Source organism: Pseudoliparis swirei, chromosome 22 (assembly GCF_029220125.1).
Source record: "Pseudoliparis swirei isolate HS2019 ecotype Mariana Trench chromosome 22, NWPU_hadal_v1, whole genome shotgun sequence".
NCBI lineage: Eukaryota > Metazoa > Chordata > Actinopteri > Perciformes > Liparidae > Pseudoliparis > Pseudoliparis swirei.
In genome coordinates this window covers 17063895-17087514 of record NC_079409.1, presented here as the reverse complement: position 1 = coordinate 17087514, position 23620 = coordinate 17063895, and the positions used below count along the sequence as shown (strand labels likewise).

General features: G+C 44.8%; 1 long non-coding RNA gene across 1 annotated transcript; it reads left to right on the top strand.

Annotated features, from left to right (window-relative positions):
• Positions 1 to 20148: 20148 nt before the first annotated feature.
• Positions 20149 to 23333, top strand: LOC130212572 (uncharacterized). Its single transcript, XR_008835377.1, has 5 exons — positions 20149 to 20245; positions 21154 to 21381; positions 21520 to 21615; positions 21753 to 21937; positions 22746 to 23333. It is a non-coding gene; the product is annotated as an uncharacterized LOC130212572 (long non-coding RNA).
• Positions 23334 to 23620: the final 287 nt, after the last annotated feature.

The following is a 23620-nucleotide window of genomic DNA, read 5'->3' as shown; positions in this document are numbered from 1 at the left end:
CGCAGGTGTGTGTGTGGGGTCAGAGAGAGTGCCTGTGGTTGAATCCGGATAATAGTTGCAACAGCTGGGCCGTTTGTCTTATCTGCGCTCAGTAATTGTCTCCTGCGACTTTCCTGTTCATGTGAGCATGAGTGTTGCTTTGTTCTATTCAAATCTAGGGTGAGCGTGGTGCATAAAGTTTATTTTGTGTGTCACTGTTATCTTCTTTGATCAGTCAGGCGCCGGAATGCCCTGCTGAAGCTTCTAACCTTCCACAATGATTTTTCCACTTTACACATAACATTTCTGCACACAACACTAGGCTATGCTAGGCTGTAATATATATTATTTACATCTCCTTCTTACTTTGCTCCTTGGAGATGTGTTTTATAGCCACCTATGAAAAATAAACAGACATTTGGTTAGTTCATACTACTTACAATGTGAATGGAGTGTGTGTGCGTGCACGCATGTGTTGAGGACGTCAAGATGTTGATCGAGTATTCCCACGACGTGGTGATGGACCTCGTTGTCATCTTGGTGTCCGTCTTAACTATGCTTTTAAACAAGATTGATATGGCAGAAACCATTCCCATTAATCCCAGCATCCTGAGCGTCTGCCAAGTGCTCAGACTGGCACAAGGTATGAACACGCTTGACGGAAAGGGAACCCGGGGTTTCAACAACAACATGTCTGTGTCGCGTGTGGCCGCTGTCAGGGGCGGACTGGCCATAGGGGATACCCCCGGTAGGCCGACAGGGTTGGGGCCGGCCCACCTCCGTCATCAACCGGCCCTCCCTCTGGCTTGCGCGGCCCCGGCTAAATTCGATGCTTTACACGTTAAATTACTCTAATACCTAAAGTCAATAAATTACTGACTGACTTTTATACTATACTGCTCGCGATGTGTACTCACACTCATGGTTTCCAACATGCTCACGGTGTGTACTCACACTCATGGTTTCCAACGCCCAGCATGCAACACTACTGATCGCGAGCTGTATTCACACTCATCATGGTTTGGATGTTGCTTTCAGAGCTTTCAGGATATTCTGCCTTAATTTTAATCCAGAACACCGGCACTCCGGCAGTTAAGAAAGTACGTTTACGTTTCATGTTTGTGTTAAAGTTATCACGTAGCCTCTTGACATGTGTCAAGAGTAAGAGGCTCAGACGCACAGACGGATGTATTCGGTCATTTTTCAAAATAAAACATTTCCGGCCTTGATATATATATATAATTTTTTTTTTAGGGCTGTGAAACGATTAACATTTTTAATCAAGTTAATCACAGGTTTCTGTGGATTAATCGTGAACTAGTTAACCATAATATCCTTTTCTCTTTTTTTTCCCCCTAACATGTAATATTTCTCCAGAGCAGTTGGGCCAACGCCCCTCGCTCTTTCACACCTCAGTGGAGTGGAATTTGATGTGGTGCTTATTTAGCGTCCAAGTCAATTAAGTAGTAACGGAAAAGCTAAGTTTGGTAGTGTAGCACATGTTCATAAGAGTAACCACAAATTTCATCCATACCTGATGTGATTGATCTTGTTCTGACCAATACATTTGTAACACGATCGTGGGTATCCGTGGGCGCAAAGTATCCACACACAGGCAGGTTGGTAAGCAGAATGACTTTTTATTTGAGCGTTCCACTCTGCGTCCTGGCTGCTCCGCTGCCAGGTTCCCGTCTCCCGCTCCATCGCTAGCTCTGCATATATATAGAGGAAGAGAATGCCTGATTCGGTGGAGCTGAGGCCACCTTGCCACTTCCGGCACCGATCCTCGAGCCACACCCCCTGCTTCACTTACTCCGCAGCTGTGCTTCCGCACCCCCCGCTGCCACAACATTCAATAACACTGCAGTTGAGCAGCTGAGCGGCACAAGGAAGATTTACATAATTGTTTTCAGAATCAGTCCTCCAACCAGTCAGTCAGAGCTGTGTGTGTTATAACAACCAACCTGTTGCTCAGTCACAAGAATAAACAAATGACTCTAAATGAAATGCAGGGCAAGTTATGGTCAAATAAAAAACTGTTCAAACACATTTATTGAACATGTAACACAATAACACAAGGACCTCGAACGATAAAGAAAAAAAAACAGAACCATTTATAAAAATACAAAAAATTAATTGCCGATGGTGTCCCGGAACACATCCCTGTGATGGCAAAATACTTGGAGGAAAATTCCTCATCCCTGCACTTGGGGCAGTGTGTGCTGGTGGCGGACCACCGGTCAACGCACACCCTGCACCCAATGAGGATTCTGCAGCATTGGGCGACCACCGGGTCCATGAGATCTGCAAGATGAACCATTTTAGTGAATTCATGGAATGAAAGTCGAAAGCACTTTTTCATAAAAGAGATCTATATCTGTTGACACTGCTCAGCAAAACATTTATGTTTTCCCATCTACTGTTTTAACTGGGAATATGATGAAATATTAGGGGGTCCATTTTCAAAAAGGCAAACATGTTATTTTGACAATTCTTTCCCCTTATTATTCTTATTCTTGTTTGCATGATAACAATATTATCTGACTTTAATTGAATATATTGATACATTGTCTGCCGGCTGCGGCTTCATTGATATATATCTGACCAAAGCTTGGCAGTGCGAAGTTGGATTGTAAGAATGAACACACTAATGGGACTGGGCAGTTAGAAGCGGGTAAAGCAATGACTTTAATTTAATGCTGCAGAATATGGCTTGTTTATACAGAAATAATCTAAAAGTCACAGACCTCGACAGATCAGGCACTGAAATGTGGCCCTCACGGAGGTCACTCACTGACTTTGTTAGCCCGGGCATAGTCCCCGAGCTCCTTCAGCGTCTGCGTGACCGCTGGCAGCGCTTCTGCTGCCCCGCAACAGCTTCTCCACGTTTTTGACGTGTTCAGCGTCTATGCGTCTGGGGAGATAGATATATAAAAACTGAGTTTAGAAAATACAAAGTTCAAGTAGGTAATTAGCTGTATCTGTAGCTGTTGACTGTTCATAACTACAGTTCAGGTTGTCACATACTAAGTAACATCTTTTTTTAATTTTTATAATTAGGACTGCACCTTAAAAACAAAAAAGCCTTTTAGTCTATCACACTCATCCCCTCTTCACAAAAATATATGTTCATAATTGATCCCATTAATGTGTATTCAGCGTGGGTTACCATGACGCATCGGACTGATTTATGACTTCCAGGACTTTTGGGTGAAACACTAGCCTTGCTAGACTGTTAGTAGCTCTGAATGTGGAGGTCTCTGTCACTGCTTGCGTTGTCAGTCAGGTGGTGTTCAAAAGCACATGGTGACGTAAGAAGAGCTCATTCTACATTGTTGTTACCCTTTCCTCTTCTTCTTATGCTCGATCAGCTCCCTGTAGGAGCTGTCCAGCAGGGCAATAATGCGGCGGGCATTCTGCTTCCAAAACATAAGACCTATAGAAAAAAACTTACAATTTAAATTTCAAATGTATTACTTTGTAAATGATTGGGTTATATATAATCATCATCCAAGGTTAGCAAATCTGACAAGAATCAAACAATAATTGACATACAAGATACACTTAAGTAGGAATGAAGCTTTTACAAGAACATACCAGCCGTCCCCGGCCCATCGAGCAGACGGTTGCCCAGGTTGTGCTTCACCTTTTCAGCCATTGAGGTTAAATGGGCCTCCTGCTCATTAAAAATAATGTACATGGTACCCCCATCTGCTCTGAGAGCACCCCCATCGACAGTGCCGATCGATATGTTCCTGTTGAGAGAGAAAACCAATATGGAAAGAGATATTAAGCAATTTTTTTTCTTATTCAGCCTGTAAACATACAATGGTTTTATTTTTTCAAGAATCATCCTAGGAGGTTACCCTCAGTGCATTGTAATGAACAATGCTCAGCTCTAGAGTTGGTTTTGGTCTAAACAAACCTGGAAAAAATTCGGCCGACGTGGGCAGGTGCAGCACGTCCTGCACGGACAGCAGACGCCACAGGCCTGGCTGCATGGCGGAAGAGGGGTGGGGCTGGCTGCAGGCCTGCTGTGGCCGTTGAGGCTGGGGTCTCTTCCCCACAAACCTCATACCGTCTACCAGCAGTGATGTCTCCAGATACTCCAAAGTAGCCACTGGTAGTGGGAACCAGGACATTGCCGACATCGTCAACAATGTAAATGCTGTGTGGTGTCAGCTGAAAATACAGAGATGACAACATCTTTATATCAGTTCATTTTTACTTTACTTCTGTCATACAGGTGTGTGTGTGTGAGCGTGCATGCGCTAAAAAATACAGAATTATCTGCTATACTTCATTTCAGCTACGGGGTGCTGAATAAATTAATGTGACTCAAATTCTTTCCAAACTCTTTCCAGTCTTTTCTTTGACATAAATCTTAATCCTGGCCTCAGTCAAACTGATTTAGTGTTGTTGGAGTTGGACAGCGACACACCACACCTGGACGACACTCACTGGAAGAAAGAGCGGTAGACTTCTACGTTACATCTATAAGCGTTTTATTCAGAAATCAGGATACAAGTAGACATCATGCATGGACCCCCCTCCGGCTGGTACCTAGAGTATTCAGACCAGAGAGAGGCCCTTAGCAGAGGGCGCAACGGTTTAAATAATCTTCATGACCAGTTCTGATTGGTCAGGAGGTAAAGAGGATGGTGTCTCCTCATTGGTTCTTGTTCCTCTGCCTCCATCGCTGTCGCTCATTCATTGGTTCTTCTCGGCCCGCCAATGAGAGCACATGTTGTAGAAAGGTGTGGGAAGAGGAGGTAGTTGATTTAATAGTCCCTCTCTTGTAAGAAGACTCCCTTCGGGGCCTTATCTCTTCAGGAATGGGGCCTGGATCTTCTCCGAAGGCCGTCCACACACCGGGGGGCTTCTTCCCACGTGTGAGTGTGTGAGCGTGTGAGGGGGATAGGTGAAGGGGGGGGAAAGTGAGTGACCTCGAGTGTCTAAAAGGAGAATAATGGCCACATCTGGACCCTTCCTATGCTCTGAGAGTATAGAGAGCTCTTTGTATGTGATCACCTCCGAATGTGTGGATGCGGAGGAGGGGGGCTCACGGAACCTCACCAAGCGTCCCTGTTATCTTTCTTTAGATCAGTCAGGCACCAGAGTGCTCCGCTGAGATTTTAACTTCCATTCAGTGTTTTCCATCTTACACATAATATTTATGCAAACAATACTAAGCTATGCTAAACTATAATATATATTCTTTACAAATCCCTCTTTTCACATCCGCTGGATGTGAACCCTTTCTCTGGGAATATTTATTTCCCTCTTTATGCCAGATCTTGTCATGGCCTGGCCTCCCTAAGTGGCTATGTGTCCTGGTCTCCTCGTCCTGTCTTAGCTCTGCCACTTGACGTGAATAAGTCTCCTGAAATATAATCTTTCGTTGCCTAGATTAAGGTCCCATAAGACCTGTAAGATACCTATTTCTCGGGGAGAGAGTCTCTCTCTGTTAGGGATGGAAACAGGGGCGTGGTTTCTGTCATGTGGTACTCCGATCCACCCTCTTAGATCTTCCATCCTAGGGAAGTCAGTATGTCTGTGTGCGTTAAATCTGTAGTGTGCAGGTGTCGAAGGAAAGAGGTGAAATTGAGAGTGGTCAGGCAGGGGGGGGGGTCTTGCATCCTAGCAGCTGGTGAGTAGCAGGTTGGCATCCTGCACTGCAAAAATTAAAATCTAAGTAAGATGAAATATCTCAAATTAAGGCAATCTATGCTTGTTTTTTGACTGACAAGATATTTCTTCTTACAAGGCAGTTTTCGTGTTGGAGCATTTCACTTGTTTTAAGTGTTTTAGTCCTTAATTATCTTAATAAGGTATTAAAACTTGTTAATGAGATGTTATTACTTGTTTTGAGCAAGTTAATGCTTGAAACAAGAATTGACATAATCATAAGGCTGTTTGGTCAACACTGACAAGTACAGAACTGCTTTGTTAGTCAGACTTTCTTATTTCAAGCTTCCCATCCTTTCCATCTCTTTACAAATTAAAAACAGATAAAAACTAGGGCTGTGAAACAATTAAAAATTTTAATCAGGTTAATCACAGGTTTCTGTGGATTAATCATGATTAATCACATATATACATTTACAGGGCTCTCAAGACAGGCAAGAGCTCCGAGAAGAGTTGTTGACGGGGGTGGGGGGGGTGCAAGTGACTTTTTTTCGTCCCGATGCGCGCGCACACGCCGGCATCCGAGCTCTGCGGCGCGCGAGGCGGAGGTCGGAGTCGTAGAGACAGAATGACATGCTGCTGGTTAGAGACGACCAACAACAGACGGATTGGAAGCTCATTCTGCGCATGCGTTAAATGCGTACAAAAAAAAAAAACTAGTTAAACCTGTAATTTAATTAACTGAGTTAACGCGTTATTTTTCACAGCACTAATAAAAACTCAATGGAGTTTATTGTTTTGGTGTCAATATTAAAACACAGAGGAGCAATTATGTATTCCTAGACCAAATACAGAACACAATTGTATATAATAGACATATCTGGGGAAAACACTGAGTCATTTGAACTGTTGTGCAATTTTATTCTATCTCCAAGATGGTATTTTACTTGTACGTTAGAATCAAAAGGAAATATGTTTTTCACCAGTCCAAATTCTGACATATTACCATTCAGTACTTTGGCGCCTATACCTTCGATGACATCAGTGAGCAGATCTGTCAGATTCCCTCTTCAATAAAAGATAAATGTGAATTCTCAAGTGTACTTTTATTTATTTATAAAATATACATCAACGACAGCACTGTCTCAAATATTTGTAATCAGAAATGATAATGAATAAATAAAAATAAATTCTGACTAACATCTTTTTAAACACATGCATACACACACATACCCGTTTTTACTACCCCGTGGGGACGCCTGACTAGAAGCAGCCCGGTGGGCTCCACCCTTTCTGAAGGATCTAGAGACATAGTTTTAATTGCTAAAATCATGATATTTTTTTGTTCACATGAAAATGACTTTAAACCTCAAACACTCTCTCAAAAAAAAAACACCTGAATTTCCTCTCCCCATGGGGACTGGTCCCCAGGGGGACCAAATTCAGGTTATGTATAATGGCATACACTTAACACCACGGTTAGGCACTTTACAGTTCATTAACATTATTTAATCTATTTATATTGAATGAAACCCTATTATGAGATTAGATTAATACTGAATCTAAAAATCCAGACTAACAGATTACATTTTTATTTTTTTTAAACAAACTATATCAAATTTTAAAATATAAATAACTGCGCAAACAACATACAATTAAATAGTTGATTAATGATGGATAATTTACCTGGACATTTAAATAAACAGGACTTGGTGTTTTACCTAAACAGTGATATTGGTTCAACATTAAAGATGCTATCTCCCTTCTGGAGAACTATTACCCTTTATACAATAATGTCTTCAAGAATCAGCTGCTTGAAAACACTTAGACCTACTGTACAAAAGAGACAAATTAAGCTCATATTGCAACACAGTTTTTATTCAAGACATCCTTTGTATTCATCTAAAACACGGATCCCTAACAGCTAACACGCCTCACTTTGCCTCCATCTGACATCAGACAGCTGGCTGATGGAATCCAGATATTCTTTGGTCAGCTGAAATTTAAATACACAAGATGATTAAAGTTAAATTACATTCAAGAAAAAGTAAGCAGGCATAAACATCTTACATTTTCATTGAGATCTCCTAAAACCTGAGACAATGAACCCAGCATCCAGGGTCAGGTTATAACTGCACTGTCAGGGTTTGGTTAACAGCGACACGGTTTACCTCCACTGAATCATTTGGCTGATTATCTTTTCACTTTTTCTTTGTCAACAAATCTCAATATGTATTTAATAGTAAAACAACAGAGTTCTATCATTCTGGATGCATTCACAAGACTTGTTAATAGATCAGTTCCTTGTTGGTTTGTACCCACATCAAACATTTGAGAAAACAAATAGAAAATGACCAGAATTAGTTTTCTCTAGACAAAGTTAACTTTTCTGCTAGTTTATTTTCATGCAAACTTACAAATATGCTGTCAGTTCTGCTCAGAGGTGAAACATCTGGGTCATCACCAAGACCAGCGGAGGGCCGTCCAGGTGTTACTATATCTGTGCTGTCAGAACCCAGGCTGCTTTCCTGTAAGGGAAAAACAAAACTATATTAATAATACACTGGCTGAAGTAGGTACTGTTAAACATTGGAGAAGGATGTGAAACACTTGTTTTAAGTAAAGGTCAAGAATAGCAACACATCGGTGAATATATGGCTTGACTGTTTAATATTTTTTTCCCTGTGATGAAAATTTTAATCTAAATATGAGAAAAACTATACTGAGGAAAAACTTGATGGACTGCAAACAAGCAGATACACATTTGTGTTACACCTGTGTTATGTGTGTGACACCTGTGTTCCACTGGTGTTACACACGTGTTCCACAGGTTTAACACACGTGTTCCACAGGTTTAACACACGTGTTCCACAGGTGTAACATGTGTAACACACGTGTAACAGGTGTAACACACGTGTAACACAGGTGTAACACAGGTGCAACACACGTGTAACACAGGTGCAACACAGGTGTTCCACACGTGTTCCACACATGTTCCACAGGTGTAATATACATGTGACACAGGTATGACACAGGTGTCACACGTGTGACACAGGTGTGACACAGGTGTAACACAGGTGTGACACAGGTGTGACACAGGTGTGACACAGGTGTGACACAGGTGTAACACAGGTGTAACACAGGTGTAACACAGGTGTAACACAGGTGTGACACAGGTGTAACACAGGTGTAACACACATGTTCCACAGGTGTAACACACGTGTAACACAGGTGTAACACACATGTGACACAGGTGTAACACGGGTGTGACACAGGTGTAACACGGGTGCAACACGGGTGCAACACGGGTGTAACACGGGTGCAACACGGGTGCAACACGGGTGCAACACAGGTGTAACACGGGTGCAACACAGGTGTAACACACGTGTAACACAGGTGTAACACACGTGTAACACAGGTGTAACACACGTGTAACACACATGTAACACACGTGTAACACACATGTTCCACAGGTGTAACACAGGTGTAACACAGGTGTAACACAGGTGTAACACAGGTGTAACACACGTGTAACACAGGTGTAACACACGTGTAACACAGGTGTGACACAGGTGTAACACAGGTGTAACACAGGTGTAACACAGGTGTAACACGTGTAACACAAGTGTGACACAGGTGTAACACAAGTGCGACACAGGTGCAACACAGGTGTAACACGGGTGCAACACGGGTGTAACACACGTGTAACACAGGTGTAACACAGGTGCGACACGGGTGCAACACGGGTGCAACACGGGTGTAACACGGGTGCAACACGGGTGCAACACGGGTGCGACACGGGTGCGACACGGGTGCGACACGGGTGCGACACGGGTGCAACACGGGTGTGACACAGGTGTAACACAGGTGTAACACACATGTTCCACAGGTGTAACACGGGTGTAACACAGGTGTAACACAGGTGCAACACAGGTGTAACACACGTGTAACACAGGTGTAACACAGGTGTAACACAGGTGTAACACAGGTGTAACACACGTGTAACACAAGTGTGACACAGGTGTAACACAGGTGTGACACAGGTGCAACAGACGTGTAACACGGGTGTAACACAGGTGTAACACAGGTGTAACACATGTGTAACATAAGTGCGACACAGGTGCAACACAGGTGCAACACAGGTGTAACACGTGTAACACAAGTGTGACACAGGTGTAACACAAGTGCGACACAGGTGTAACACGGGTGCAACACGGATGTAACACAGGTGTAAAAATGTGTTAGAATAATCAGCAAAATACTGGCTTCTCAGATGATAGAGGGAAACAAATTAAATTCATAATTAGAGATGCTCCGATCATGTTTTTTGATACCGATCACCGATCACGGTGTCGATTGAAGCATTCTATTTATTGTGTAGCATTATTGCCTAGGACTATGAGGAAATACATATATAAAGCAACTCAAACATTAAAGAAATTACAGATTTCTTTAACCCTTGTGTTGCCTTCGGGTCATTTTGACCCGATTAAATATTACACCCTCCCCCCGCCTTTGGGTCATTTTGACCCGATTCAATGTTTCACCCTCCTGTTACCTTTATATTTACTAACATATTTTACCCTTTGGGTTCAATTTGACGCCAGCAATTAAAACCTCCAGAAAATTATTAGAATTAATATTGTTTTCCAAGTTTAAGTGTGAGACACTTTATGTTTGTTTGTTGACTACCGAAAGAACACCGACATTAAACATTGAATGGGGTCAAATTAACCCGAAGGCGGGGGGAGGGTGTAATATTTAATCGGGTCAAAATGACCCGAAGGCAACACAAGGGTTAAACATGTAGGACTTTTACTTTGGAAAATGTCCTAATTGATACATTAAAATTGATTGATTGCCAGTGTAGGGGATTTCAGATATGTATGGAACACATCTGCATTATTCATTTCCTGGAACTCTTGGGGAAATCTATATACAGGACTTTTTTTAACATACAAAAGTCTGACTTATTTTTATAAACTCTTCCTTGGTACAGTAACAATGTTTTAATGTTAGCATAATTTAAGCTAAATCTCAGAAACGATCAATAAAAGATACAAAATCAGTTCATTGTTTACATATGTTCGTGTATGATTTGTCGACATCTTATTTTGATAAACGGATGTTGTTTCACGTGGTTCTTTCCACTAACTTTGCAAAACTGGATGTTGTCACGTAAATCCTTCCGCTAACTTTATCAAAACCCGCGCGCGCTCCGATCGAATGCGTTTACCGTCAACATCAGTCTATAGGTGCACAAGTGTCGGCTGAGTTGACCACAGAGATCCGAGTGTTGGCTGAGTTGACCACAGTGATTCAACTCGGGGGACAGGGACGCCGCTCGGTGCGTGAGGATCCCCTCGTTGACCTCTGACCTCTGCCGGCCCTCGCCGGGCGCATTGTCTCCGTTGCGATGCGCCGCGATTGAAACGTCTCTGATAGTAGTTCTCCTAGATTTTATGTTATCTGATCGGCCAAGTTTGATCGGCCGTTTTGAGAACGCCGATCAAAACCGATTGAATCGGCGCCGATCAGATAGGAGCATCCCTATCCATAACATTTAAAATAAATTCCCTTATAAGAACCAGAGCAGAATGTTTTATTCACAGATCTAGAAGAAACTATTACTTCAATAGATCCAGTCCAAGCCACTTGTTGGCTTTAGGACTAAACATAGGTAAGAAGGCGGCTACTATTATATGTATTCACTCTGGCCAGAACATATTCTCGTGCCCTAAAGAGATCCAATTAGAATTTCATTAATTGGACTCTAAACTGTATACCTCTGAAGTTTGCTTTGATAAAGCAAAATGTAATGACTTTTTACAAAAAGTGACACTTCCAACTCTCTCTCTGGATGAGTCCAATGGCTTAGGGGCCCAAATCACTCTGACCGAACTTTAAAATGGCATTGCAGTGATGAAAAAGGGAAAAATCCCCATTGCAACACCGGCTAATTTACAGCCCTTTACTTTTTGTATTAATGTCAGACCACTGCGTACTTATAGGCTCAGTTTGTAGCTTCGGTTTGTATGAATATCATAACACCAGCAAACTTAGTCTCAGTTTAATTACTACATATATATCTATCAATTATAACACAATATAAAATTAATCTAGTCAATAAGTATGTTCATAGTTTGTTGATAGTTTAAACTTCTATAGTTATTTATTAAGTATACTTTAGGTCAACCAAAACATCATTAGTTTAAAAGAATTAAACTGTTCTGAAAGGAAGTTCATTGATTAAATAGGTTCAGTCATGGATTTTATGAAAACTTATTTGATAGCATAAAAGTCTGATTACATTAAAGTGCACAAACTGTAATAATATCAATGGTATATTTAGTTTATGTGATATACACACTTACACACTTTGTCAGGAAACGGTCCCCACGGTGCAACGACACACACTGCAATACCCCCTATGACCACTAGGTCACACACAAAATAGGAAAAATTTACCCGGTGGGGTCCATTTTTTTTTTCTGAAAAAAATGGCACCAGGCCTATCAGCAGGCTGTTTTCTATTGATTGCAACGCTCGTGCCCGTGGGGACCGGGGGTCGGTCCCCACGGGGAAAATTGGTCCCCACGGCGTGAGTGATATGTCAGGTTGTGGACCCCACGAGGTGATAAAAACCAACACACACACACTACTCAGCCAACTGACCCGTAACCTCCTAATTGTCAAATTAACCTTACATATAATATTTACCTAAATATAATACATTGAGGTCATGGGGTGAAATCGCCTCCAAAACCTTCACAAGAGGAAAATCCTTAAAACCAGTCTTTTAGTTAATTTTTTGTACTTTCAAGCAACTTAGAGATGTGGATCCTCTAGAGGGACATCTGAATATGAATACCCTAAAGTTTGGGACTGATAGCTGCAATTTAAGGGCCCCCAAAAAAGGTCCAAATGGTCAAATTGGGCCTTATTCTCTTATATTCGCATATTTTTTGCAAAAATGGTCATAATCTCCTAAATATTAGTCCTGGATATCCAAAATTGAACACTGTGACACGTTCGTGGCCGTCACCGGTAGGTTTGCCCCCTAAGCCCCAAGGAATGCGCAACCAGAGGGAACGTTGGTAACGTGTTTTTATTTGAGCGCTCTGACCGCCGACTGTGTCTCTGCTCATGGCTCCCCTCTTCCTCCTGTCCAGCTCCTTTATGGGGACAGAGCCTCGCAGATACACAACCCCAGATTGTCATCAGCTGGTCTGATGACAATCAGACCAGCTGATGACAATCAGACACCGTTCCCTGAACCACACCCCCGCTCCACCCACTCTGCAGCCGAGCTTAAACACCCCCCGCTGCCACATACCTCCACCGCCCGACTTAGGCCGGGCCAACATCCGGCCTAACCTACTCCCCCTTCCCCCCCATGAGAGCGGGAGAGGAAGTCGGCCACGACCATCTGTGCCCCGGCCTATGGATCACTTTGAAATTAAAAGGCTGTAAAGCCAGATACCACCGAGTGATTCGGGCGTTGGTATCTTTCATGCGGTGGAGCCATTGGAGCGGGGCGTGGTCCGACCAGAGGGTGAATGAGCGTCCCAGGAGGTAGTAGCGCAGGGAGTCGACCGCCCACCGGATGGCGAGGCACTCCTTCTCCACCGTGCTGTACCTGCCCTCCCTCTCCGACAGCTTGCGGCTGATGTACAGCAGGGCGGTCAAACCTCTACCTGCTGGGACAAACGGCCCCAGCCCTCTGTTCGACGCATGAGACTGCAGAGTCAAAGGGGGAGAGAAGTTAGGTGTGTGGAGGAGTGGTTCCCCACAGAGAGCTTGCTTTACCTCCTCAAACGCCAACTGGCACCGCTCCGTCCACTGGACCGGATCTGAGGCACCTTTCCGGGTCAGGTCAGTCATGGGGCTGGTCAGCTCCGCAAAGTTCGGGATGAACCGCCTGTAATAGCCCGCCAGCCCCAAAAACTGCCTCACCTCTTTTTTCGTCTTGGGCCGCGGGCAGGCTGCGATGGCGGCGGTCTTGTCCACCTGAGGGCGCACCTGCCCGGCGCCCAAGTGGTACCCCAGATACCGTACCTCCCTCCGTCCAACTGCACACTTCCCCGGGTTGGCCGTAAGCCCCGCCTGCCTCAGGGACTCCAGCACCGCGCCCACCCGCTGCACATGCTCCGCCCAGGTGGTGCTGTGTATGATCACATCATCCAGGTAGGCGGCAGCATATGCAGCGTGCGGCCGCAGCACCCGGTCCATGAGGCGTTGAAAGGTGGCTGGGGCCCGAACAACCCAAAAGTCAGCGTGGTGAATTGGTATAACCCATACGGAGTGGAGAAGGCCGTTTTTACCTTAGACTCTGGCGACAGAGGAATCTGCCAGTAGCCCTTGGTTAAATCCAGTGTCGTAAAGAAACGCGCAGTGCCCAGTCGGTCCAGGAGCTCGTCGACCGGGCCATTGGGTAAGCATCGAACCGTGACACCTCGTTCACCCTGCGATAGTCCACGCAGAACCGAATAGACCCATCCTTCTTGACCACAAGAACAATGGGACTACACCAGGCACTGTGGGACTCTTCTATTACCCCATCTCCAGCATTGCAGCCAATTCCCGCTGAACCACCTTTCTCTTGTGTTCAGGTAACCTGTAGGGTCGTAAACGCACCGTCACGCCCGGAGGAGTCTCAATCTGGTGCTCTATGAGGTTTGTGCGTCCTGGAAGGAGAGAACACATCAGCAAACTGCTTTTGCAACCGGGCAATGTCTGTTTTCTGGGTCCCGGAGAGACGGTCTTCACAAAGGAGCGAGGCCGGATTGGTGGATTTTGGGACCTCAGGCCCCAGCTCCTCTCTCTCAGATACCGAGGACACCAGAGAAACAGACTCCGCCTCCTCCATGCTTTTAGGAGGTTGAGGTGGTAAGTCTGTGTAGCTCCGCCCCTATCAGAACGCACCACCTCATAGTCGACATCCCCACTCGCCGTGTGACCACAAAGGGCCCTTGCCACTTGGCGAGGAGTTTAGAGCTGGAAGAAGGAAGCAATACAAGTACCTTCTCTCCGGTGTGAATTGTCTCAGCCTGGCACCTCTGTTGTACAGCCGCTGCTGACGCTCCTGGGCCTGGAGCAAATTCTCACGTGACAGCTGACCCAGTGTGTGGAGTTTTGCTCGCAGGTCCAGGACGTGTTGGATCTCGTTCTTACTGGTGCTCGGCCCCTCCTCCCAGTTTTCTTTAATGAGGTCGAGCACCCCCCGTGGAGTCCTGCCGAACAAAAGTTCAAAGGGCGAAAATCCCGTGGAGGCCTGGGGAACCTCCCGTACTGCAAACAACAGAGCGTCAAGCCATTTATCCCAATTACGTTCATCGTCATTAATAAATTTACGGATCATGGACTTCAAAGTCTTATTCAGACGCTCCACCAGACCGTCGGTCTGTGGGTGGTAGGGATGAGAATTGATAAGATTTTAACGATTCCGATACCTTATCGATTCCTGCTTATCGATTCGATTCCTTATCGATTCTCTTATCGATTCTTTTGGGCAAGGGGTGAAAAAAAGAGCACAAACGGGTTTATTCACATTAATTTTCTTTTATATAATGCTGCACACACACAGTATGTATACATACACATTTACTTTTTTTAAATAAGCAAAAACATTTATACGATATTACTCTTGAACTTAAAATAAAACTTACATAACTTAAATAAAATGTATTCTGTTTAATTTAAACATGTTCCTAGAAATTACAGTGCTCCTTCCTTTTTTAAAGGGTATATGAACTGAGCTGCCAAAAATGAAACTAGCAGTGGCAAATACCAAGTGTGCACCATCAATTGTATGGATCATCAACAATTCTTGTGCAGAAAAATAAGCATGTCTGCTTTCTCCGGGAGGATACGCGATCTCTCAGGACTTATTGTGTCTCCAGCCGTGGAGAACACTCTCTCAGATGGGGTGGAGGATGCCTGAACACAAAGATATGAGGAGGTGTCCAAGACGTGCTGTAGCCTGTGACCCAGACAGACGACCAGCCTCTGAACCAGACAGACGACCAGCCTCTGAACCGGTCTGACTCTGAACCTCATCAGCTAAATTGGATGGCAATGGAGATTATTTATATAGTGAAAGCTGGTTTACACAATGAAACAAATGGCACTAACAAAATCGCTGAATTTGCTGAGCTGACATAAAGCCACATTAAGAGGGGAGGCAAACACTACCTCGCCTCAATGTAGGGTGACAATGGAAGATTCTGTAGCTAAGCTAGCGTAGCTATATGCTAAATTTAATAATGGATTAAAAATCGATATGCTGTTTAATAATGGGTAAACACGATAACGCGAACGTTTGCTGATAACACACGCCTCTCAATAATTAATACCGTTACGATCAAACATTTCTCAAAACTGGACTTTCAATCCAAACGTGAAGTGATCGATAATGGGAGACCAATGCCGGAGCTCAAATGTGTGCTTCAAACGAAGGACAGAAGATAACTTGATCGACTACACACAATAAAGGCAAATGGCTTCACACAGTGAGTGGTTGTGATCACTTTGGAGGAGTTTACCTTGGACAGAAAGAGATGAAGCGCCGGCGTTAGCTGAGCTGCTGCATCGAACACATGACACTCCTGTCATTTAATTCCACGCTGTGTTCAAATGCTTATTCATCTTTGTTGTATTTCCTCCCTTCGACGAAATAGATTTTTGACACACGTTACAAGTGGCGTAGTTGTCATTTTGTCGTGTGAAATAGAGCCAAACTTTAGAGCGCCTCTGCCTAGTTGCCATGTTTGCTGCAGTCTGAAGAAACTAAAAAAGTTTGCGCATGCATCGCCACAGAGGACCGTTAGCAGAACCGTTAAAGAATTTGGCTAACGATCCCAAACAATCGGTTCACTGGGAACCGGTTCTAAAACAGAACCGGTTCTCGATGCCCATCCCTAGTGGGTGGTACACACTGGTCCGAATAGACTTGATGCCCAGTAACCCGTAAAGTTCTCTGTGTTCTTGACATGAACTGGGTGCCCTGGTCAGTCAGAATCTCTTTCGGGATTCCGACTCGGGAGATGACCTGAAACAGCGCCTGCGCGACACTCTTTGCAGAAATGTTGCGCAAGGGCACCGCCTCCGGGTATCGTGTTGCGTAATCCACGAAGACTAACACAAAGCGATATCCGCGTGCACTCCGGTGAAATGGCCCGATGAGGTCCATAGCGATTCGCTCAAATGGAACCTCCATTAATGGCAGAGGGCGCAACGGTGCCCTCGGAATGGCCGGAGGGTTTACCACTTGACACTCCGGCAGGGCGCACACCAACGGCGCACATCCGCCCAGGTGGCGGACAATAAAATCGGGTCATTATCCGGTTTAGTGTTTTATCATAGCCCATGTGACCACCCATTGTGTTATAGTGAGCCGCCTGGAAAACCATTTCCGGCGGCTCTTCGCACCAACAACTGGGTGCTTTCCTGCCCTGTGTGAATGTCCCGGCTCACTCTGTACAGTCTGTCCCTGATCAATGTAAAGTGCGGATATGTCTGCGCTGCGTCAGGCGCACCAGCTGACCACCAATTCGTATCACTTGGTCGAAGGCTGAGCGAGAGTATCGTCCCGAGACTGCTCGGTGGAAAATCTTCCATGGAGTGAAACTCGGAGCCGGAGGAGTCGCCATACGAGGCTCCACCGGATCCCCCTCCCCGTCTGCAGTGTCGGACGACCTCGCGTCACCGCTGAGCTAGGCGCACACCGCATGACCCTGTCTGCCGTGAACGCACCCCGCAGTCTTCCCCATTAACTTATCAAAGCCCGCCAATCGGTTCCCAAGATTAAGGGTGCGTAAGGAGCTAACCGCAACCTTCACGTTATGCTTTTTACCCCCATGTCCAATTTCCACTGACACTATGGGATACTCGTGAATGTCCCCTTGTACACACCTTATCTTCACCCACAATGCCTCCACCAATGCCCTGGTCGAACCAGGCTCTGGTGGATCATAGACTGTGTACAGCCGGGAATCCACCATTGCCTGATGTATACCCCTGGATTCTTACCGCACGGTATGTCGCCCGGACCTGGGAGGGTGTTGGAGAAACCGGCAACCCGGATCACCTGGCCCACCTCCATCCGGACACTCCGCCGGATGTGTCCGGCTGCCTGCACCTCCAACACTCCTGCCCTGGCGTTGAGGACTACCTGTGGGTTGGGAAGGGTGCCGTGTTTACTGGGGCGGTATGGGTCGCGTCAGGGTCTGCATCGGCCTGGCCGAGCCAGTGCGCCGTCGCTGTCTGCCTGGCCGCCGGGTGCACCGCCAGGTGGTCCTCCGCCAGCGTGGGCGGCCTCCAGCGATGTTGGGCGGTGGCAGCCGACCCATGTCGACGTTTCCGCCGCAACCTCCAAAAACTGCTCCAGGATCGCCCGTTCTGCCACCGCCTCGCCTCTCTTGTGCTTCGGGCTGCAGCCACCGTGCGGCCCTCAGCCGCTGGCGTATGCGAATGGCCGGTCATCGGGCCCCATCGTCGTCTCACGGAAGCGCTCCCTGTGATCCTCAGGAGTCAGCTCCAGCCGATCAATCACCGCCTTCCGCACGTCCGTGTCACTGTGGCGTGAAGCTGGGGAAGGCCCAGGGCGCAGTCTGCGCCTCGGTGAGCAGGGGCAGGAGGCGCACCGCCCACTCCCGTTGGCCAGCCGCATGTCTCCGCCACCGTCTCGAACGTCTCCAAAAATGACTGTGCGTCGTCCTCCGCCGTCATTTTCTTCAGCTCCACCCCCGCCCAGGGGGAAGGGATAGGTGTAGCCGCCGCGGCCTGGGCGGCGAGCAGTTCCAGGGCCCGAGTCTGCTCCTCTGCCTGGCCCAGGAGCCTCCACAGTATCTGCCGGTCTGCCTCCGCCTGGTCCTTCATCGTTGCTGCCATCTGACACAGCATCTGCCCCAGCAACATCACATGCTGGGTTGGCAGATCTGGGTTTTGTTCGACGCTCTCCATTTGAGGCGAGAGAAAAAAGAAAAAAATCTTATTTTGTAAAAAAATAATAAAAAAAATTTTTTTTTTTAAAGGGGTCCCACGTTTGGCTCCAGTGTGACACGTTCGTGGCCGTCACCGGTAGGTTTGCCCCCTAAGCCCCAAGGAATGCGCAACCAGAGGGAACGTTGGTAACGTGTTTTTATTTGAGCGCTCTGACCGCCGACTGTGTCTCTGCTCATGGCTCCCCTCTTCCTCCTGTCCAGCTCCTTTATGGGGACAGAGCCTCGCAGATACACAACCCCAGATTGTCATCAGCTGGTCTGATGACAATCAGACCAGCTGATGACAATCAGACACCGTTCCCTGAACCACACCCCCGCTCCACCCACTCTGCAGCCGAGCTTAAACACCCCCCCGCTGCCACAAACACAAACACTCAAGACAGGGCCTACAATGAGATGAAGGGGTGAAATTTCCCCCAAAACACCCACAAAAGTTAATTGGCTGTCTGAAATCCAGGACTTGAAGAGGGTGTGTGGCTTTGTAAATCTGAGACCCTGTTAAGAGTTTGGGCTGATTTTAGCTTCTTTTTTTCTAAACATGTCAGATCTTAGCTTTCTTTTCCAGGTTGTAGCCCCTCCCAAATGGGGCCCAACCATGTAGGCTGGCAATATCTAGCACTTAGCATCCCTGCTTGGTAGCGGTTTAAAAAACGAGAAGAAAACAAATGCACTCCTTTGAAGGTTTTCAAGGAAGTCCTCAAATGTTTGTAATATATGAAAAATCTCAATTATGATGTTCTACGAGTCTGTTAGACCAGTGCTCTGAGATGTTGGTGATGTTCTACCAGGCTGTTGGACCAGTGCTCTGAACTTCTCTGTACTCTGCTGGGGGAGCAGCATTGTAACTGGAGAAAACCAACCGACTCACTAAACTGGTGTGGAAGGCCAGCTCCATCATTGGCTGCAAAGAGGACTATCCGGAACAGGTGGAGAGGAGGACATGAAGAAATGTTTGTCCATATTGGAGAACATGGACCACCCTCTCCACCACCTATACTGCAGGGACAGCGGAGCACGTTCTTCAACAGACTGCTTCAGCTCCGCTTCACAAAGACAGATACAGGAGAACCTTCCTGATACAGGAGAACATTCCTGATAGAGGATAACATTCCTGATACAGGAGAACCTTCATGATACAGGAGAACCTTGCAGATACAGGAGAACCTTCCAGTTACAGGAGAACATTCCTGGCAACTATTAGACTTTACAATAAATCACCTCTGGCCAGATCCTCCTCAAATTGAACAACATCAATGAACATTACACCGCTTTCACTTAATATACACTTAGATACACTGTATTTACTTTCATTTTTATTATTATTTAAATTCTTAAATGTAATATGTCCTGTCCTGCGATTTTATTTTATTGTATTGTATTCTTCAAATAATCTAGTTACTAGAGAAGCAAACAGCACAGACAGCCAGAGACAGACAAGAGAACAGAGAGAGAGAGAGAGTTCAAAGGCGAGGCCAGGTGCAGTGATCAGAAAGCAACGATCACAGATTGAACTGTTGAACCCGGTTTCGCGCCACTATTCCGCAGTTTGAGCTGCGCGCTGCTCTCCGGCTTCAGTGACTCACAAAACGCCACAGATTGAACAACAGCCTCCTGACATGACAGCTCTTCTTGAGGTAAGAATGCCAACTTAATTTAATTTCAGAGAGTAAAAGTTGTATTGAACGGGCAACGTTAGTGACACTTTGAGGTTTCTACTCGGCTCTCTGGTGAGGAGTTGAGCTAGCCTCGTGTGAGCTAGCGGGTAGCTACTTTTGAATTCGAGGCATAGTTTTCCTGCAGTTCTGTGTCGCCTTGGACGTCAAGAGTAAGTTAACTTAGCTATCTGATGGTTAAGTGTCTTCACGTTTCTTTAACATCGTCGATGTAACGTAGGTTGTCGGTTTCTGTGTTGAAGGAGCCAACATTAGCTTACTTTACCACGTTAGCTCAGGCAATGTGTAGCTAACTTTCGTATTATAGGTTCATTACTGTGGCAGGTGGGTTAAGACACCTGAGGGGTCACATGCTACACACTTCATCTAATAACGACCATTTTATTGAAGTACTTTGAAACTGGTTCCACGCAGACATGTGTAGACAAGCTCACATATACCGGAGCGGTCAGTCCGGACAGTCACGTGACCAGACACGTTATTGTACAGGTCTGTTCACGTGACGTCGGGACTCTGTTAACGTGACCAATATAAACTGCGCTGTGTCATATGCTGTCGGGACTCTGTTCACGTGACGCTCTTAACTTGATGCTGTTGACGTGGTCGGGACTCTGTTCACGTGACTGTTGTTAACATGACGCTTATAACTGCGCTGTGGCGGATATGACAGCTCACAGCTCCTCAGAAGCTCCGTGAGCTGTCCAGTGAGGGGATGGTTTCATGATCAAATCTTCATTTACCGTCCACATTATCAGATGAGGACGTCACCAAAGAGTGTCCTTTGAGTCGATGTTTACATTTATGTCCAGATAATTAAGAACATTTAGTTAATTGTAAAATGCTAACTATTTTCTCCTGCCACCTTTCAGACATTGTTATCCAATTTGGATGGAACAACTTCGTGACCTTAATGACACCCAGCAACACGGAGAGATTATAATCCATTTAAATGCAAGAAGCATGACATTTTTTAAGATGTTTTTTCTTTATTTGTGTTAGAGATGCACACAAGCACCACAGGGGAGGATCTGCAGCAAAGGGCCCACCGGAAATCAAACCTTGGCCGCCATGATGACGACAACATGGGGCACTTGAGTGTGAATCTAGCCTTTTCATTTTGATTTACAACCTTGGCATTGAAAAGAGCAAAAGTTGATGCTTGAGATGAGTTTGGTTTTACTGAAGAGGATGTATGTCCTCCCCTTGTCCTTTATCTCCTTACTCTGTCTTTTTAGGTGTGACTACGACTACCAGCATGAACCTCAACACCTTCTTTGCTGTTCCACTAGTGTGACCCATGATCGGATACAAGTTGTCAAGGATAAACGGTGGTAAGTGGTTTTAAGTTCAGTGTGTTAATTTAACAACAGAATAAATTGTTATTGTTGTAACCACTTTGTCATGTTGTAAATGCTATTTAAAGTTATATTATTGTTAATCTTTTCAATTGTCTTTTTTCTGGCTGTAGAGAGAATCATGTCAGCCCACAGACAACCGATTGACCTGTGAGTCTTCAAGCAGTAATGATGACTACGCCTGCCTTAAGTTCCAGTTTCCTGAACATCATGGCATGTCTGCAGGAGATTCGGTCCCCACCTGTCTTCAGTCTGGACCTAATGACTCAGACACCAGTCTTGTCGAGGCTAAATCGAGGTAAGCGGTGATGTAGTTCAGTATAGCAAATGATAGGTGCAAGCACAACTCAAACCTCCCTCAATTGATCATCCTCAATTAATTTTCTTGTGGTTTGAACTGATATCCCCCTTAAATTTAGTTCCACGTATAGCAGAAACATTTAATTAATTCTATGGCATATCGTCATGTGTACTATCTTTCCCAAATCCACCCTAAATAGGTTTGCAACGCTGTCTTTGCACACAGGTGACATGTACTATAAATGTAATGATAAATGCAGGAGGGCATTGTTTGCAATTGGACTGGGTCTCATTAAAACAATTTAAATGTAAGGCGGAGGAAGATATATCAGCTATTGTACACTGAGTATTTCAGTTATACAAATCCACAACAGGCTCGACTAATCTAGTTTATCCTTTTTTTGCAATAAAATTGTGTTATTGCTTATAGGGTACATCAAAAGGTTTTATGTTAGTGTATCTTAAAAAATACAAACATGTTTTTAAATGATGGAATTAATTGGATGGGCTGTTCCCTGGTTGGAAACCCGAACCACGTGAAACGTGATGATGGTCTTGATTGCCTGAGTGGACTCATCTGTAGGCTGCAAGATTACAGACATGTAACTCATTGTAATGATGCCTTTATGCTAAAATATGTCCTTATTCAACATTGAACCTGACTTATTAATATTGTTTAACTATAAAGGTGACTTTATCATTGGAGCTCAGTTTACCAGAAGGCAGTGAATGTGTATCTGTTTCAGCATCATGCTCAAGCACTGCATCAATCTAACTTTGCCTTTGCTTTGTTTTTTTGGCTGCAGAGAGGATCACCTGATGTCAACATACGAGTTTTCAAGAAGAACTTCCTGAACTTTGTGTCTGTGTGAGACACTACCATGCTGGGTGCCCTCTTCAGTCAAGTCTGGACACAGACTCATTGCTCTTAATCAACTCTGGGCAAGTGGCTAATCTTTTGCTTATTCATGGGATATCCTTCATGTCCACATCCTGTTTCTTCAAGATCTCAACAATGCTTTGTGAGTATACAACACATGTGAGTGGATCAGTTCAACCCGTTTTTCACAGAATGTTAGTTTCTTAAGGTTTTCATCAACAATGGTTTGTATCTTGTTTTCCAAAAGGTGTTATTAAGATATTTCCATTTGTAATTTACAATAATCAAATGTTGACTGTAAAATCTATGCCAACCTATTGTTATACACTGTACCATGTTTTTGCAAAGGAATTCTGGTGACTTTAGTTGCCATCAACTTCCTTTGAACTTTGTAATAAAATACCGTAACTGTAATAAAGTTTACAGTATAACTGTTGTTTTTACAAAACTTACTGTCATGTCTTGTATGTTCACCGTTAATTGGAACTTTTCAATAAAGTACCATAATATATTATACAGTTGTACTGTGTTTTTCATTGGGTTTACAGAAGAACTACACATTTCTAGTATGATATACATTGTCAAATTACGGATTTTAAGCATATTATGGTATTTTTCTCTGTAAATTTCATGATATTCCAAGAATATTGCATGAGCATTGGATGCTAAATTTAAGGAAACTTTCCTACATATTGAGAAAACAATTCTTAAATTTGTCATTGTATCAAGACAAATGTACTTGTTTTAGTGTAAAATTACTTATTTTAAGATGTATTGCCTAACATATAGCCTTATTGCAAG